We start from the raw sequence: 20,091 nt of genomic DNA on the forward strand, positions 1-20,091 counted from the left end.
CACTAGGCCTCCACTGATCTGACCACTGCTGCCCGTGTACCCCTGGAACCAATTATAAAGTGCCTACAGCCAGCCTATTTTATTATGTTAGGCCTTCGAAGCCTGTCTGCGGTCCCTCCTTCCACTAGGCCTCCACTGACCTGACCACTGCTGCCCGTGTACCCCTGGAACCAATTTTAAAGTGCCTACAGCCAGCCCATTTTATTATGTTAGGCCTTGGAAGCCTGTCTGCGGTCCCTCCTTCCACTAGGCCTCCACTGACCTGACCACTGCTGCCCGTGTACCCCTGGAACCAATTTTAAAGTGCCTACAGCCAGCCCATTTTATTATGTTAGGCCTTGGAAGCCTGTCTGCGGTCCCTCCTTCCACTAGGCCTACACTGACCAGACCACTGCTGCCCGTGTACCCCTGGAACCAATTTTAAAGTGCCTACAGCCAGCCCATTTTATTATGTTAGGCCTTCGAAGCCTGTCTGCGGTCCCTCCTTCCACTAGGCCTACACTGACAAAGGTACACCTGACAACAGACACATGGACCTGTAGGCATGGCCACGGAAGGTTACGTGTCCTTTGTGGCTCAATGGGTTAATGTATTGGATGCATGGTCCACACAGGGGACAGCCTGCTAAGTCTGTCTGCAGTCCCTAATTCAAGTTGTCCTCAACTGAATAAAGCTGAGCTTCTACCTTCCGGCTCTCATTAAGTGTTTTTTAAAAAACAAAATGGTGTTTAGGGCCTACTAACGGTTTCTGCCCCTCCCTGGTGTTGGCCTCAACTGAATAAAGCTGAGCTTCAACCTTCTGGCTCTCATTAAGTGTTTTTTAAAAAACAAAATGGTGGTTAGGGCCTACTAACGGTGTCTGCCCCTCCCTGGTGTTGCCCTCAACTGAATAAAGCTGTGCTTCAACCTTCTGGCTCTCATTAAGTGTTTTTTAAAAAACAAAATGGTGTTTAGGGCCTACTAACGGCTTCTGCCCCTCCCTGGTGTTGCCCTCAACTGAATAAAGCTGTGCTTCAACCTTCTGGCTTTCAGCCTATAGTATCAGATATTAAACTGCATTTGGCCTTCAACTTTGGTTACGGCCTACTAACGGTGTCTGCCCCTCCCTGGTGTTGCCCTCAACTGAATAAAGCTGAGCTTCAACCTTCTGGCTCTCATTAAGTGTTTTTTAAAAAACAAAATGGTGTTTAGGGCCTACTAACGGTGTCTGCCCCTCCCTGGTGTTGCCCTCAACTGAATAAAGCTGGGCTTCAACCTTCTGGCTCTCATTAAGTGTTTTTTAAAAAACAAAATGGTGTTTAGGGCCTACTAACGGCTTCTGCCCCTCCCTGGTGTTGTCCTCAACTGAATAAAGCTGAGCTTCAACCTTCTGGCTCTCATTAAGTGTTTTTTAAAAAACAAAATGGTGGTTAGGGCCTACTAACGGTGTCTGCCCCTCCCTGGTGTTGCCCTCAACTGAATAAAGCTGTGCTTCAACCTTCTGGCTCTCATTAAGTGTTTTTTAAAAAACAAAATGGTGTTTAGGGCCTACTAACGGCTTCTGCCCCTCCCTGGTGTTGTCCTCAACTGAATAAAGCTGAGCTTCAACCTTCTGGCTCTCATTAAGTGTTTTTTAAAAAACAAAATGGTGGTTAGGGCCTACTAACGGTGTCTGCCCCTCCCTGGTGTTGCCCTCAACTGAATAAAGCTGTGCTTCAACCTTCTGGCTTTCAGCCTATAGTATCAGATATTAAACTGCATTTGGCCTTCAACTTTGGTTACGGCCTACTAACGGTGTCTGCCCCTCCCTGGTGTTGCCCTCAACTGAATAAAGCTGGGCTTCAACCTTCTGGCTCTCATTAAGTGTTTTTTAAAAAACAAAATGGTGTTTAGGGCCTACTAACGGCTTCTGCCCCTCCCTGGTGTTGTCCTCAACTGAATAAAGCTGAGCTTCAACCTTCTGGCTCTCATTAAGTGTTTTTTAAAAAACAAAATGGTGGTTAGGGCCTACTAACGGTTTCTGCCCCTCCCTGGTGTTGTCCTCAACTGAACAAAGCTGAGCTTCCACATTCTGGCTTTCGGCCTATACTATCAGATATTAAACTGCATTTGGCCTACTAGTGTGGTTAGGCCCTTGAAACAGTGTCTGCTGCTCTTGGGTTTGCTACTCCACTGAACAAAGCAATGCCGCCTGTTTAGTCCTGTTACCAATTTTGATCTGCATTTAGCCTACTTTATTCTTTGGCCCTATATCTGTTTCCTCCTCATCCTGCCCATTGCCCAGCCACTGCTAGATGAGTCTGCTGGTACATTGACCTAGACCACTACATTCCCCTTGTACTCTACACAGCCAGAATCTGACCCTGCTGAAAGTAAGGTTCCCCTTCCCGCATATTATACCACCTTACACAGGGACAAAGAGGAAGGTGCAGATGAAAGTGCAGGTTCCTTCATCAGGTGGGGGGGGCATACTCGTTGGCGACGTCACTGGCACAGGGCCACTCAGAGTACGCAAAAGTGTCGCTGCTGGTGGGAGGCGCCCCCGCCATGCAAACACACCGCCGTACTTTGAGGGGCCCTGTGCCAGTGCCAATGCGAACGAGTGGGCCCCCCCTGCTTGCTCAGGATCACAGCACTTGCAACGTTGAAATACTTACCTCTCCCTGCTCCACCGCCATGACGTAGTCCACGTTTCCTGGGCCCACTAAAACCTTGAACCAGCCCTACCCCCCACAACTTTTGCCAAATGACCCCCAATTTCCAGTGCCCAACTATTATTATAAAGTTAATTAAGATTGACAAGCTTCAGAAAACAAGAATGGATGTTTTTGGCAGTAAAATGGGCACTGTAGGTGTTTTCCTGGCCTCCACTCACTGCCGGCTATGCTTCCCCATTGACTTGCATTGGGTTTCGTGTTTCGGTCGATCCCCGACTTTTAGCGATAATCGTCCGACTTCACTCGACTCGACTCTGGACTAAATCGGGTTTCACAAAACCAGACTCGATCTTAAAAAAATGAAAGTCGCTCAACCCTACCCAGAGGAAAAGAGGGAAGAAAAGACAAAGCAGGCTACAGAAAAAAAAATGGCTCTTTCTTCCCTTCTTCTGAGATGCATTTAACTCATTGTTGGCCTGTTGTACTATTATGATCCGGTGACCTTGGAGCCGCATGAGAGACTTTCTCAGGAATAGGTGGTACCTGTACTGACCGCAAACCCTAAACTAACACCGCAACTAGAAGTAGCCGTGGGATGTACCTAACACATCCTAGACACCTCAACACAGCCGGAGGACTAAATACCCCTATAGATGGAAATGGGAATTCTATCTTGCCTCAGAGCAGAACCCCAAAGGATAGGCAGCCCCCCACAAATATTGACTGTGAGTATAAGAGGAAAAACACACGCAGGCAGAAAAACAGGATTAGCAAAAGAGGCACTTCTAGCTAAATAGAAAAGGATAGGACAGAATTCTAAGAGGTCAGTATTAAAATCCTAAAAATATCCACAGCAGATAATACAAATATTCAACATCTAACTAAAGACATAGAAAGTATATCTGCATCTCCTGAGAATCCAGCATGACTGAGAAATCCAAACAAAGTCTAAGCTGGACAAAAACACAAAGAATTGCACTGAATTGCAAAGCACACTGCATGTGTGCACAGAGACAAAAAACCAGACACTTATCTTAGCTGAATTGGCAGCAGGGCATGAGGAGCCAGAGAGGGATGCAATCCCTCCAAGTACAATGGACAACTGGCATGGACTCATGGATCCTGCACACCTAAATACCTAATAGAGCTGCAATCAGCAGAAACACCTGCCCGGATTACAACCCCAAGACAACTGCACTACCACCAACAACCACCGGAGGGAGCCCAAGAGCAGAATTCACAACAGGCAAGGTAGTCAGTGATAACGGAAGGAATTTTATGGCTGCCATAGCCCTTTCACAACTTAAACACATACCTTGCTTGGCTCACACTTTGAACCTGGTGGTGCAGTGCTTCCTGAAAAATTATCCGGAGTTACCAGCCCTGCTCCTGAAGGTGCGAAAACTTTGTTCGCACATCCGCCGGTCGCCCGTACACTCCAGCCGTATGCTGAACCATCAGCGATCGCTAAATCTTCCACAGCACCGCCTAATTATAGATGTTGCAACAAGGTGGAACTCCACACTGCACATGGTTCAGAGGCTGTGTGAACAGAGACGTGCTGTCATTTATTTGTGGGAGGATATGCATACACGGGCAGGCAGTTGGATGGCAGACATGGAGTTGTCTGGCGTGCAGTGGTCGAAGCTACAAGACCTCTGTCAAGTCCTTCAGTGTTTTGAGGAATGTACATGGCTGGTAAGTGCAGACGACGCCATCATAAGCATGAGCATCCCACTTATGCGTCTGCTGATGCAAAGTTTGACGCACATTAAGGAGCAGGCGTCTGCAGCCGAGGAGGAGGGAAGCCTTAATGACAGTCAGCCATTGTCTGGTCAGGGAACTGTCCAGGACGAGGTGGCGGACGAAGAGGATGAGGAGGAGGATGATGGGAATGAATATGTATGGGAGGAGGGAGCTTCTCAGGGGGCAATAGAAACTGGTGCCGTTGCAAGGTCTGGTACAGGTTTCTTGCGGGACACTTGTGATGTAGATTTGCAAGAAAGTGCTCCTCAACCCAGCAGAAGCAGTGAATTAACACCTGGAACATTGGCCCACATGGCTGAGTATGCCTTGCGTATCCTAAAAAAGGGACCCCCGCATTGTCAAAATGATGACCGATGACGATTACTGGTTTGCCTGCCTACTGGATCCACGCTACAAAGGGAAATTGCAAAATATCATGCCACATGAGAACTTAGAGCAAATATTGGCTACCAAACAAGCAACTCTTGTAGACCGTTTGGTTCTGGCATTCCCAGCACACAGCGGCGGTGATGGTTCTCACACGAGCCGTAGGGGGCAACATGGCAGAGGTGCTAGCGGTGCAGAAATCCGAAGTGGCGTTGGACAGAGGGGTTTTATGACAAGGTTGTGGAGTGATTCTTCAATGACTGCTGACACGACAGGGACAGCTGCATCGATTCAAAGTGACAGGAGACAGCATTTGTCCAGTATGGTTACAAACTACTTTTCCTCCCTTATCGATGTTCTCCCTCACAGGTCATTCCCCTTTGATTACTGGGCATCTAAACTAGACACCTGGCCTGAATTGGCAGAATATGCATTACAGGAGCTCGCTTGCTCTGCTGCCAGTGTGCTATCAGAAAGAGTTTTCAGTGCTGCTGGTTCAATACTGACCAAAAAAAGGACACGTCTGGCTACCCAAAATGTTGATGATCTTACCTTCATTAAAATGAACCAATCATGGATTTCAAATTCTTTTGCCCCACCTTCCCCTGCTGACACGTAGCTTTCCTTTAAAAAGGTCTTGCTTTTGGACTCCTCTTACTGACTGCTCCAATTCCTCCATTTGCTGCTGCTGAATGTCCACCATAGGCCATTTTTAACGCCTCCCTAAATGGGCTGACTCCCCCAACGGGCCCGTGGTCACCACTTGGCGCAAGCACCCGTGTGAGTGCCGTTTGCCTGGACAGGTGGGTGTGCCCACTTTTGGCCGACGGCACAGGCACAGGGTCCCTCATAGTACAATTAAGTGTCTCTGGTGGTGGGGGTGCACACCCAACGTCAGACACACCGTCGTAATATGAGGGGCCCTGGGCCAGTACCTCCACCCACGAGAGAGTGCTCCCCCCAGCTCAAACAGTGCTCCACCGCTGTTTAGTCGGTGCTGTTAAATCCTTCAATGGCACTGCCAATACAAATTGAGAGATGATTGTAAATATATACAGGGACCATGCCCTCCATTTTGACCTGCGAATACTGTGCGCGAACTACCACTATCTGGTACTCAGCAGAGGAACCCACCCCTATATGTTGCTTTGCCACCTGTTTATTTATGAACATTTTTTTTTGCAGACATTTAGCCCGTTTTACTATTTAGGCCAACGTACTGTGTCAGACACTTATTCCAGTTGTCCTCCACCGAAGAAAGCAGTGCCACCAGTTTACTCCTGTTACCAGTTTACAACTGCATTGAGCCAACTTTTTTATTTTAGGCTTAGTAAGTCTGTCTGCGCCACTCCTACTAATCATCCTCCGCTGACCAAAACAATGCTGCCTGTGTACCCGTTACCCATTTTGAACTGCATTGAGCCTACTTTTTTATTTTAGGCCTAGTAAGTCTGTCTGCGCCACTCCTACTAATCGTCCTCCGCTGACCAAACCAGTGCTGCCTGTGTACCCCTGTTACCCATTTTAAACTGCATTGAGCCAACTTTTTTATTTTAGGCCTAGTAAGTCTGTCTGCGCCACTCCTACTAATCGTCCTCCGCCTAACAAAACAATGCTGCCTGTGTACCCCTGTTACCCATTTTTAACTGCATTGCGCCTACTTTTTTATTTTAGGCCTACTAAGTCTGTCTGGCCCACTCCAGTCCTGACAATCGTCCTCCGCTTAACAACGCTCTGCCGCCTGTGTACCCCTGTAACCAATTTTAAACTGCATTGAGACAACTTTTTTATTTTAGGCCTAGTAAGTCTGTCTGCGCCACTCCTACTAATCGTCCTCCGCCTAACAAAACAATGCTGCCTGTGTACCCCTGTTACCCATTTTTAACTGCATTGTGCCTACTTTTTTATTTTAGGCCTACTAAGTCTGTCTGGGCCACTCCAGTCCTGACAATCGTCCTCCGCTTAACAACGCTCTGCCGCCTGTGTACCCCTGTAACCAATTTTAAACTGCATTGAGCCAACTTTTTAAATTTAGGCCTACTACCTGTGTCTGTCTGCGCCACTCAATACAGCTGTCCTTCACTGCACAAAGCAGAGCCTCAATTTGCAGATATCACATATTAAAGTGCATTTGGCCTACTAGTTTGGCCTACTAGTTTGGTTGGGCCTACTAACGGTGTCTGCCGCTCCTTGGTATTCTCCTGTGTTTTTCTCCTGAGCTTCAATCTTCAGGCTTTCGGCCTATAGGAATCTTAAAAATGCATTTGGCCTACTGGTTTGGTTGGGCCTACTAACGGTGTCTGCCGCTCTTTGCTGTTCTCCTCCACTGAACAAAGCAGTGCTGCCTGTTTACTCCTGTTACCAATTTTGAACTACATTTAGCCTACTTTATTCTTTGGACCTATATCTGTGTTTCCTCCTCATCCTGCCCATTGCCCAGCCACTGCTAGATGAGTCTGCCGGTACATTGACCCAGACCACTACATTCCCCTTGCACTCTACATAGCCAGTATCTGACCCTGCAGAAAGTCTGGTTCCCCTTCCCGCATACAATACCACCTTACACGGGGACAAAGAGGAAGGTGCAGATGAAAGTGCAGATTCCTTCAACAGGTGGGGGGGGCATACTCGTTGGCGGTGTCACTGGCACAGGGCCCCTCATAGTACGCAAAAGTGTCTCTGCCGGTGGGAGGCGCCCCCGCCGTCAATCACAACGCCGTACTTTGAGGGGCCCTGTGCCAGTGGCAATGCGAATGAGTGTGCCCCCCCCTGCTTGCTCAGGATCACAGCACTTGCAAAGTTGAAATACTTACCTCTCCCTGCTCCACCGCCGTGACGTAGTCCGCGTTTCCTGGGCCCACGAAAAACTTGAGCCAGCCCTACTCCCCTCACAACTGTTGCCAAATGACCCCCAATTTTTCAATCGCTAACTATTATTATAAGGTGAATTAAGATTGACAAGCTTAAGTAACAAGAATTGATGTTTTTGGCATTAAAATGGGCTCTGTTGGTGTTTTCCTGTCCTCCACTCACTGCCGACTTTGACTCTCCATTGATTTGCATTGGGTTTCGTGTTTCGGTCGGATCCCTGACTTTTTGCAATAATCGGCCGAAACCCGACTCGATCCTGAAAAAGTAAAAGTCGCTCAACCCTACCTTAGACCAATCTGTCTCTTTCCATTGGCTGTGTTCTTTGGCAAACTAAAATCAGACCTTACGGTTTTTAACAGAGATGAAAGGCTTCTTGATTGGAATTTGTGCATTCAACCCTACTGCTCTTACCCGTCACACCACAGTTTGGCGACTCACTTTGTCACCATATTCTTAGTTTATTTAGTGTGCAATCTGTACAGCATGTTTATGGACATCAGATACTGACTTTTTCTTAATAATGTGATCAACTTTAGAGGAAGTTTTCCGTGGTCATCCACTTCTAGGTTTATCAACTGTTCCATAACTTTCTTTTTCTTTCTCTATTATACGTGACTCTTGACTCTGAGAGCAGTTGAATTCCATATCTACCTCTTCTTAGCTTTCGCCTGACTTCACTCTCAGAATAATAAGCTTCCTGACATCTGGTGATAAATTTGGATTTGTCTTTGCTGTGCTTTAACCCCAAGAAACACAAACTAAAAAATTTTCAACTAACAATGACTACCAAAAAATACAACTATCCATGACAAAATATGCAAAACATTTGGCACAACCAGGTTCATAGATAACACAGTGATAACTCAGTACAGTTAATATAGTAGATATTACCTGCAGTCTTATGTAACACCACTGATAACACAGTTATAACTCACTACAAACAATGCAGTTGATGTCACCTGCAGTCATATGCAACAGCAAGGTTAACTCAGTATACTTGGCAACAGAATCATACCAAAGTGCAAAGATACGTGTTGGAAAAAAAGTTGCTTGGAAACTGTGAATGTAATATCATAGTCTACTTTTTCATTTGTATTCTGAAATGCCAGACATCGGTTCTGTTTTCAGAAACAAACAGAATAAATTGTCTAAAATGAATCTGCTGCAAAACTGATACAAAGGAAAAGAGTGGGATCCCACTGATTATTATGAGGTGTATCTGATTTCTAATATGTTCAGTTTAAGAACGGAAAATCAATGTTTCTATGATACTCCCAGATAACCCCCACAACAATTAATGGGTCTGTTTCTGAAAACGGTAAAACTAATGTCAGAATGCAGGTGTGATCTAGCCTAAGATGGCCAAGATCGATGGCCGTATTCCATTGTCCTTGTACGGAGGACAATGCCCAGATCGATCACCTATCTCCTCACCTAGACTGAACCTCCTAGGAAAACATGGGCCTAATGAGCTGAGGTGAGGAGTTCTGTGGATGGTCAGAGCATTGCACTCTGTACATGGACCGTGAAATGCTGCTGTCAAAACCTGACCCAAAGGGCACATGTTTTTAAAACTTTTTAAAACTTTTTAAAATGGCTTATCCGGGACTATTTTATTTTTCTTCTCACGGGACTTATAGGTCTACCTGCACGTTCTGCCTGCTGCCACGTCCAAACGTTCACTGACCACTCCTGCCAGTCGTTGAGATGTTTCACGTGAGCATTTTTGTTACACATAGCAAAGCTGCAGATAATCGCAGCTTCAAATCTCCTAAGGAGGCTATTGAAGCATGAAAAAAGTGAAAAAAATATTTTTAAAAATCTAAAAAAATATAAAAGTTCAGCTCCCTTTTGCCACATTAAAAAACAAGAAAAAAAAAATCACAAATACACATATTTGATATCTCCGGGTTCAGAAACGCCCCATCTGTCAAATTATGAAAATAATAAATCTGATCAGTAAATGGCACAACAAGAAAAAAAATCAAAACGCTAGAATTACGTAGAATTTTTGGTCACTGCAACATTGCAATCAAATGAAATAACAGGCCATAAGACATCGTATCTATCCCATAATGGTATCAATAAACGAGTCAGCTTGGCACACAAAAAATAAGCCCTCGCCTGGCCCCCGAAATATGGAGACGCTATGAATTTTTTGACAGACTTTGGATTTTTTTACCACTTAAATAAAAAAACCTATACATGTTTGGTATCTATAAACTCGTAATGACCTGGAGAATCATAGTGGCAGGCAGGTACGGACTGGGGCTGAAATTCAGCCCTGGCATTTGAAATCACACAGGCCCATGCTGTCTCTGTCCCCAAGCACCAGGTGGGATATATTACTAATATTACTCTGGATGGAGGAAAGGGAGATTTACTACAAGACCAATATACTAATGATACCCGTGGGCTGCTGGAGTAAGTGATGGAGTCAGCGACTTTGCGCTCCATCACAATTCTTAGCAGTATGGGTGTCTTGAGAACACTGATTCTGTTAACGTTAACAAGGCAGCCCACAACCAGACAGGCCCTTCTGGCATTTGCCAGAATTGCCAAATGGCCAGTCCGGCCCTGGTGGCAGGTTAGTTTTGGCACTTAGTGAACATGGTAGAAAAAAAACAACACAATTGTGGAATTGCACTTTGTTTGCAATTTCACCGCACTTGGAATTTTTTTCCCCATTTTCAAGTACACTCTATGGTAAAATCAACACAACTCCTCCTACAAAAAACAAGCCCTCACATGGTCATATTGACAAAAAAAAAAGTTATGGCTCTGGAGGGGAGCGAAAACACAAAAACAGAAAAACCTAAGGAGATAAATGAGTTAAATAATAAATCTTAAATATACAAAATAATATTAGAGCTCAAGCAATTTTAAGTAAAAAAATTCAAAACCCTATACTATGTCATGAATGAATAGTGGGTAATGACATGTAAATCTAATCCTCAGCGTGCTGTCTGTTTGCTGCTTCTCTCAAGGTTTCAGAGTCTGCATGCTGTTTTAGTACAGTGCCTGAAGCGCGGCCCTGTGAAGCCTGGGGAAGCATGCAAAGCAAAACCATCTCCCCACTGACAGCTGTTCTGCTCATTGGTCTTGTCAGTGTGAGGCTTAAATCCCAAAATTTGCAAATTAAAGTGTAATGTCAGTAGCTGTGTTGAATGAAGAACTGTTACTTTTTCTTGGAATATATTAACTTTAAAGTTTACGTAACATCAATACTGTGAGTCCAGTTTTCTGAATGTCCTTGCTTATTTAATAGTAAGCGCTGATGCTTGTGATGACAGACACTGGGCTGTATGAAAGAATGACCTGTTTGGTGCTTATTATTGGAATTCTGCCCTTAGTGTTGGATCTTTATATGTTTTGAAAAAATTTCAAAATGTAAAAAACCCCATTTGATTATTTTTGAACGCTAACTGATATAGGTATAATTATAACACTGTGTCAGAACAGCGATCTGACAGGCAGTGTAGGAGGCTTGCCGGCACCTGCTCTCAGCAGGCGCTGACAAGCCACCTCACTGAAGGGCCCGGAAGGACCTCGCGGCCATTTTGGATCTGGGGTCTCCATGGAGACTACTGAAACAATGCGATCGCATCACGTTGTTCCGGTGGGAGAGCGCAGGGTGCCCCCTCCCTGGGCGATTGTTCTCTATGCTGCTGTCACTACTGACAGCGGCATCAGAGGGGTTAAATGCCCACGATTGGCTCCAGCACCGATCGTGGGCATTGCTGCGGGGTGTCAGTTGTCACATACAGCTGACACCCGCACGCGATTGCCGCGGTGCTCATCGTGAGACCGCGCGATCATGCCGCCGTACTAGTATTGCGGTTTGCAGGAATGCAGTTCCCGCAGAGCAGTGCTAGTACAACGAATGTCGGGAAGGGAAACTGTATGGAAATATTATTTGGTAATCATATGGCACTATATAATATGATTGTTTGCCCACTTTATAAATGACTAGCCTTATATTATGACTGTACTAGGCATTTTGTTTTTCTGCAAAAGTGTGGCAACAGTATTTTCAATATTCCCTGACCGAACTTTACAACATTTTTCCATTTTCATTTATTGTGCCACTATTTACAACACTGCATCCCCATCTGTACGAGAAGTTATTTTATACATTTTTACGCACAAACTGCTATACAGGGTGGTCTTAAGGACACAATTTAGACAGGGCTCATGATAGGCAGTTGCACTAGAGTGTCCATATAGCCTTTCATTCTGGTTAAGATTTTGCAGCATTTATTGGCCATAAGTGTTATGTTTTAACTTGACTTTCATCTGAAAACAAATCCCAATATTTATATTTTAAGAAAATAACACTAAAATATGTCCACAATAAATAAATAATAATTTTACGAGGTGATGCTGTTACTTTAAACAAAATTGGAATTTTTGGAATAAAATATTCCCTTCCAAGAAATTTAGATTAACACAATAAATAAGAATTTGAAATCCATATCCTGCCGACTTGCAATGCTCCCTATTAACATGTCTGATAGGAGTCCCTGAGAAAAGGGATCATTAGCATACATACATTTTAACAAGGTTCACTTATTATGCAGTGGCCTCTGGAGTTTCACACAAGATCACATCTAAAAGAGAACTGCCCAGGTTTGCAAATTGGCCACCCATGGGTCTGGGTTTAATGCCAAGAACATTGACCAGGATCTCCTGCGGCTTTCTAACCAACAAACCAAATTCATCGTCCAGTATATGCATAAAATTTCTCTTTAATATTGTTGTTAGCTGTTACTATATCCAGCAGTTCTGTACTCCTAAAATATAACTGCGTCCCTCTCTTTTTGTGATGCTTTTCACCCTCAGCATTTTGTGTGATTACCGTATATTCTAATACACTATTATAATGAAGAACACAACCCACCCGTAATTTTATTTTTACCTTGATCAGGTGAGGTGCCAAGGTTTGTTATGGCTTACACTATATTTTCCATATATTTTTTGTAGATATGTGCTTCTTCATCAAACTAAAGAGACAATCTTATAAAGCCAACCCTTTTTGAATTGAAGCTGGCATGGAAATCAGTGAATATTTACATGTCTGGCCCTTAATAGGGCATAAAGATAGAGGTTCTCTTCATGGGATAATCACTTAAAGGGAGAAATTGGACAGATTTACAAATCCTACATATTTATAATGCTGACGAAAGGTCCATTTATTTTAGCCGACTTTACAGCATTAAACGACCGCCGATTGGTAAATAATCTAGAATACATCGCCCAGTGTGCAAAGGCTGCCATTAGTTCTTGACAGCGCAAGTCCTATATATACAGGATGACATGCTACCGAGAGCGATAACTTTTGTGTTGTCCAAAAGATCTTTTCACTTGGCAGATTAAATTAATCTTGTCTGCTTGTTTAGACTGCACAAAACATTGTGCAATGAGCATTCCTAAAAGGGTTACCTGGTTCAGTTGGGGTTCTGATTTGGATATCCTGTTTTTTTTTCTATTTATTTATCATTATTATTTATTATTATAGCTCCATTTATTCCATGGCACTTTACATGTGAAAAGGGGTATATATAATAAAAAGCAAGTACAATAATCTTAAACAAGACAAGTCCCCTCTGGTTCAAGAGGAGAGAAGACCCTGCCCACGAGGGTTTGCAATCTAAAAGGGATGATTGAGGATACAGTAGGCGAGGGTAGAGCTGGTCGTGCAGCGGTTTGGTGGTTACTGCAGGTTGTAGGGTTGTCGGAAGAGGTAGGTCTTCAAGTTCCTTTTGAAGGTTTCCATGGTAGGCAAGAGTCTGATATGTTTTGGTAGAGAGTTCCAAAGTAGGGGAGATATGCTATAGAAATCTTGTATGCGATTGTGGGAAGAGGAGATAAGAGGGGAGTAGAGATGGAGATCTTGTGAGGATCAGAGGTTGCGTGCAGGTAAGTATCGGGGGGGCTACTGTAGGTCACAGCTGTATGGAAGAGACAGGTTGTGGTTGGCTTTGTATGTCATGGTTAGGGTTTTGATAGAGTCTCTGGGTAATTGGGAGTCAGTGAAGGGATTGACAGAGGGGAGAGACCGGGGAATAGCGAGTGGATAAGTGGATTAGTCGGGCAGCAGAGTTTTCAATAGATTTGATGGGTGCAAGAGGGAGGCCTCAAAGTAGGAAGTTACAGTAGTCAAGGCAAGAGTGGGACTGGGGAGAGCAGCCATTTAATTTAACACCTTCATGACCTTGGGATTTTTCGTTTTTCCGTGTTAGTTTTTCGCTCCCCTCCTTCCCAGAGCCCTAACTTTTTTATTTTTCCGTCAATTTGGCCATGTGAGGGCTTATTTTTTGTGGGACGAGTTGTACTTTTGAACAACATCATTGGTTTTACCATGTCGTGTACTAGAAAACAGGAAAAAAATTCCAAGTGCAGTGAAATTGCAAAAAAATGCAGTCCCACACTTGTTTTTTGTTTGGCTTTTTTGCTAGGTTCACTAAATACTAAAACTGATGCCATTATGATTCTCCAGGTCAGTACAAGTTCATAGACATCTAACATGACTAGGTTATTTTTTATCTAAGTGGTGAAAAAAATTTCCAAACTTTGCTAAAAAAAATAAATAAATTTGTGCCATTTTCCGATACTCGTAGCGTCTCCATTTTTCATGATCTGGGGTCGGTTGAGGGCTTATCTTTTGCGTGCCAAGCTGGTGTTTTTAATGATTTAATTTCGGTGCAGAAACGTTCTTTTGATCGCCCGTTATTGCATTTTAATGCAATGTCGCGGCGACCAAAAAAACGTAATTCTGGCATTTCAAATTTTTTTCTCGCTACGCTGTTTAGCGATCAGGTTAATGCTTTTTTTTATTGATAGATCGGGCGATTCTGAACGCGGCGATACCAAATATGTGTAGGTTTGATTTTTTTTTATTGATTTATTTTGATTGGGGCGTGATTTAAACTTTTATATATTTTTTATTTTTTTCACATTTTTTTTTTTACTTTTGCCATGCTTCAATAGCCTCCATGGGAGGCTAGAAGCTGGCACAGCACGATCTGCTCTGCTACATAGCAGCGATCTGATGTTCGCTGCTATGTAGCACAATTGCAGGTGTGCTGTGAGTGCCGACCACAGGGTGGGGCTCACAGCTGCCGGGGATCAGTAACCATAGAGGTCTCAAGGACCTCTATGGTTACTATTCTGAAGCATCGCCGACCTCCGATCATGTGACGGTGTTGGCGATGCGATCATTTCCGGCTCCCCGGCCGGAAGTGGTAGTTAAATGCCGCTGTCTGCGTTTGACAGCGGCATTTAACTAGTTAATAGGCGCAGGCAGATCGCGATTCTGCCACCGCCTATTACGGGAACATGTCAGCTGTTCAAAACAGCTAACATGTCCCGGCTTTGATGCGGGCTCACCGCCGGAGCCCTGCATCAAAGCGGGGCTTCTGACCTCGGACGTACTATCCCGTCCGAGGTCAGAAAGGGGTTAATCAATAGGTCCATTGGGGGACTTGTGGGATTCTGGTTAGTAAGGAGGTGATATCTGGTCCAGAGAGGTAGATCTGTGTGTCATCAGCATAGAGGTGACACTGAAAGCCATGAGATTCGATGAGCTGTCCCAGGCCAAAGGTGTAAATGGAGAAGAGCAGTAGCTCTAGGACTGAACCTTGCAGGACATTTGCAAAATGTTTTAAAATTAATAAATAAGTACCTGATTTAAAAAAAAAAATAGAAGGTTCTCTTAGAATAATTGTGTAGTGTAAATTGACTTTTAGCCTAAACAGTCTGAAGATGCACTAAATTTATCATAGTGGCTCATGCTGGATGATCATTTGGTGCATCTTTAGTCACTTTTGTGTACCTGTAAACATGCACGGGGCAGTAGCCGTTATCGAGGATCATTAGTCCGACTCGTTACAGAAAAACAGTGTCCTTGGGAGTGTGTTTGTTGTGGCTTCTTTAGATATCTTCAGGTTCTTCCTTGTCAAAGTCTGTGTGGCACTGGACTCCTCCGCTACCATGACAAGGAAACCGGACTATTAAAAACAAAGTGCATTTTACTAGTCAAACAACCAGCACACAAAGGATAGTCAGTGATGAAATGCACCTTGGCAGACATATATTTTTTCATGGAATACGTGATGTTGTCGGCAACATACTGGTGTAGCGCAGGCACAGCTTTCTTAGAGAAGTAATGGCGACTGGGCAAATGGTACTGGGGGACTGAGACGGCCATCAACTTTTGGAAACCGTCTGTATCCATTGGGCAGAAAGGCAGCATTTCCATGGCCAACAAATTGGAGACAGTGAAATCCAATTCTGGCACTTTACCCAACTCTTCCCGATGCTTTGACACATTGGCAATTGGAAGAATGGTGCTTGGAGTTGATGTCTGATAGACACCGTTCCATTACTAACTGTCATGCTGCAGCGATGCAGGTATGTGCAGACTCCACGAGGGAGAGTGGGTGAGAGAGTGGTGACAGAGAGTGGTCAAAATGAGCCAAGTCAGTAACAGTCGGTAAGCGTACAGTTTAAAGGGGAAAACAGAAATCGTAGTCTAAATACAAGCCAAGGATCAGAACCAGCCAGGAGCAAAGGTACCGGAGATGTGAGATGGAGAACGGAGTCAGAGTAAGCCAGAAGGTCAAAAGCCAGACAGACGTGTGGTAGCAAAGACGGGAGGCAGGAGACAAAGTCAGAGTTCAAGCTGAGTCAAAAACCAGAGGAGATAAACACCAGAGTCACACTAGGTCAGGTACAGGAGACAGGTCAGGCACCGGTAAGGGAGGTCAGAGGCAAAAGGAACACTGGGGTCTAACAGGTTAGCAGCCCCAGCAAGCCCAAAACACTGACAAAAGCTGCCAGCAAGAGCACCAAGAAATAGCCACTCCCAAATCAAAGAGAGGCAGAAATCATTAACCACACCATGACCAGGCCGGAGTAGGAGAAACAGAAACCAACTCTAACCCGCATCATGACACTAACACTACTGCTTGATGTCAGCTATGTTTTTGGATAATTCACAGATGACATCAACTCCAAGTACCATTGCCCAGACTGCCAATGCACCAGGGCATTGGTAAAATACAATTTGAAGCACCAGATTTGGAACATCTCATGTGATTCTCCACTTCTAGGGCGACTGCTGACAGGTACCGTATATACTCGGGTATAAGCCGAGATTTTCAGCCCATTTTTTGGGGCTGAAAGTCCCCCTCTCAGCTTATACTTGAGTCATACCCAGGGGTCAGTAGGGGAGGGGGAGCGGGGGCTGTCTAATTATACTCACCTGCTCCTGGTGCATCCCTGCACATCCCTGGTTCTCCCGGCGCCGCAGCTTCTTCCTGTACTGAGCGGTCACATGGTACCGCTCATTACAGTAATGAATATGCGGCTCCACCTCCCATAGGGGTGGAGCCGCATATTCATTACTGTAATGAGTGGCAACGGTGACCGCTCAGTACAGGAAGAAGCTGCGGCGCCGGGAGAACCAGGGACTGCACAGTGGCAGGAGCAGGTGAGTATAATGGGGAGGGGGAGCACTGCGCGATTTTCACCTGCTCACCTTTCCGGGCACTGCTCCCTCTTCAGCGTCTTCTGCAGTGACGCTCAGGTCAGAGGGCGCGATGGCGTGGTTAGAGCGCGCCCTCTGCCTGAACGTCAGTGCAGAAGACGCTGAAGATGGAGTGGCGCCGAAACGAGGAGCAGGTGAATATTGAAAGTGCCAGGGGCCTGAGCGATGGGGAGGTGAGTATGTGATTTCTTATTTTTATTGCAGCAACAGCAAATGGGGCAAGTGTCTGTATGGAGCATCTTATGGGGCCATAAAGTTTGTGCAGCACTTTATGGGGCAAGTGTCTGTATGGGGCCAAAATCAACCTTTGTGCAGCCCTATATGAGGCAAGTGTCTGTATGGAGCATCTTATGGGGCCATAATCAACGTTTGTGAAGTACTATATGGGGCAAATATCTTTATGGAGCATCTTATGGGGCCATAATTAACGTTTGTGCAGCATTATATGGGGCAAATGTCTGTATGGAGTATCTTATGGGGCCATAACGTTTGTGCAGCACTATATGGGGCAAAATATCTTTATGGAGCATCTTATGGGGTCATAATTAACGTTTGTGGAGCATTATATAGGGCAAGTGTCTGTATGGAGCATCTTATGGGGCCATAATCAAGGTTTGTGCAGCACTATATGGGGCAAATATCTTTATGGAGCATCTTATGGGGCCATAATCAACATTTGTGCAGCATTATATTGAGCAAATGTGTCTATGGAGCATCTTATGGGGCCATTATTAACCTTTTATGCAGGATTATATGGGGCATATTTTAATATCGAGCATCTTATGGGGCCATCATAAACTTTATGGAGCATTATATGGGGCTCCTGATTCAATATGGATATTCAAAAACACTTAACCTACTGATGTCTCAATTAATTTTACTTTTATTGGTATCTATTTTTACTTTTGACATTTACCGGTAGCTGCTGCATTTCCCACCCTATAGGCTTATACTCGAGTCATTAAGTTTTCCCAGTTTTTTGTGGTAAAATTTTGGGGGTCGGCTTATACTCAGGTCAGCTTATACTCGAGTACGGTAATAAACGTTTTTGGTCCGGCATAGGACCTTCATCAGACAATTCTTTGGCATATTCTGGATGTGAAAGCAATATTGGAGAAATAAAGGGCGTCCACATACTCGAGTATATACGGTATTTTTAGGCTGTGAAGGGCCTAAAAACCATGAATCTTCCCAGCCTGATAATATAAGTTTACAGCTGTCTTCATTTCTTTTGCTGGTTCCAAAAAAAAAGGAGAAGACATAATTTTTTCATTTTTTTACTTATTTATTAGGTTAATATAAAGCTCTCCAATAAATTCCACATGCAAGGCACTAAAGGGTGCAATTTTATAATGTGTCATGGGGTTGTGAAATTTTATATCTGAGGGATATCTATCTATTTATCTATCTATCTATTGTAACAATGCTGCTCGCTGGGGAGGTATCATAGGAAACTGTTTCTATTTAAAGTCCAGCTGGTTTATTTCAGTCCTTATATACCACATCATAGGAAATTTAAATACAGTCCTTTCCCTGCATTAAATAAAACATAAAGCAAAAAGTCCATACAGTAGTTCTGGTTAGCCCGCCTAGCTGTCCAGCTTCTTAGTCTTTTAGCAAAGGCACTTAATCCAGGAGATCTACACATCTATTACCTCTGCACATCTTTAACAAATAAAAAACAAGAATTTGTTGAATGCATTATATTCCAGTAAATGTCACATGGAAAACACACGGACGATACTATAAAGGTACACTTGCACACATGGATGGCCAACAGAAAACTACACACAAGGTAAAAATGATGGACCGTCACATCCGTATGTTTTTTGAAGCAGATGTGTGAAGGGGCCTTAGTAATGTGAAAGTAACTTGATCAAGTATGGCAATGGTTAAACGGATGAGAAATGGTAGTAACCAACAACCTACTCTTAATACACTAATCTTCTTCACGCTTCACACTAGACCTCAAGCAGCTTGGATTGTGTGCCTTTCCATTCTTCCTCCAGACTCTGGGACCTTGATTTCCAAGGTCTAGTATCCACAATCAATGATGGTTTCCGTAGCCATGTCACCTGCTGGTGTAGGTCCACTGTGTTTTATAAAGACCAAAGTCAGCACAGCCATCTACCAGGAAATATTAGAGCACTTCATACTTTCCTCTGCTGACAAGCTTTTTGGAGATGGAAATTTCATTCTATAGCTGGACTTGGCACCTGTCCATACTTCAAAACTACCAATACCTTGTTTAAAAACAACAAGTCACTGTGCTTGGTTGGCCAGCAAACTTGCTTGACCTTAACCCCATAGAGAATTTATGGAGTATTGTCAAGAGGAAGATGAGAGACACCAGACCCAACAATGCAGACAAGCTGAATGCTGCTATCAAAGCAACCTGGGTTCCATAACACCTCAACAGTGCCACAGGTTGATCACCTCAATGCCACGCCACATTGATGCAGTAATTGATGCAAAAGGAGCCCCGACCAAGTATTAAGTGCATTTACTGGACATACATTTCAGTAGGCCAATATTTTGGATTTTAAAATCATTTTTCAAGCTGGTGATATAAAGTATTCTAATTTACTGAGATAATGACTTTTGGGTTTTCACTGGCTGTAAGCCATAATCATCAACATTAACAGAAATAAACACTGTTTGTAATGACTCTAATATATGGGTTTTCCTTTTTGTATTGAAAGACTGAAATAAATTAACTTATTGATTCATATTCTAATTTTGTGAGATGCACCTGTATGTGACATTCATGTGACATCCGTATATCCATTTTTTGTCCATGTGACCGTGTATCGCGACTGTGATATTCAGTACAGTTAGCTGTTCCCAGGCGCCGGGTGCTGAAGGCAGCTCTCATCATTGTTGTCTGGTCTCCCTGTGATC

This window comes from Ranitomeya variabilis, chromosome 4 (assembly GCF_051348905.1).
Source record: "Ranitomeya variabilis isolate aRanVar5 chromosome 4, aRanVar5.hap1, whole genome shotgun sequence".
Taxonomy (NCBI): Eukaryota; Metazoa; Chordata; class Amphibia; order Anura; family Dendrobatidae; genus Ranitomeya; species Ranitomeya variabilis.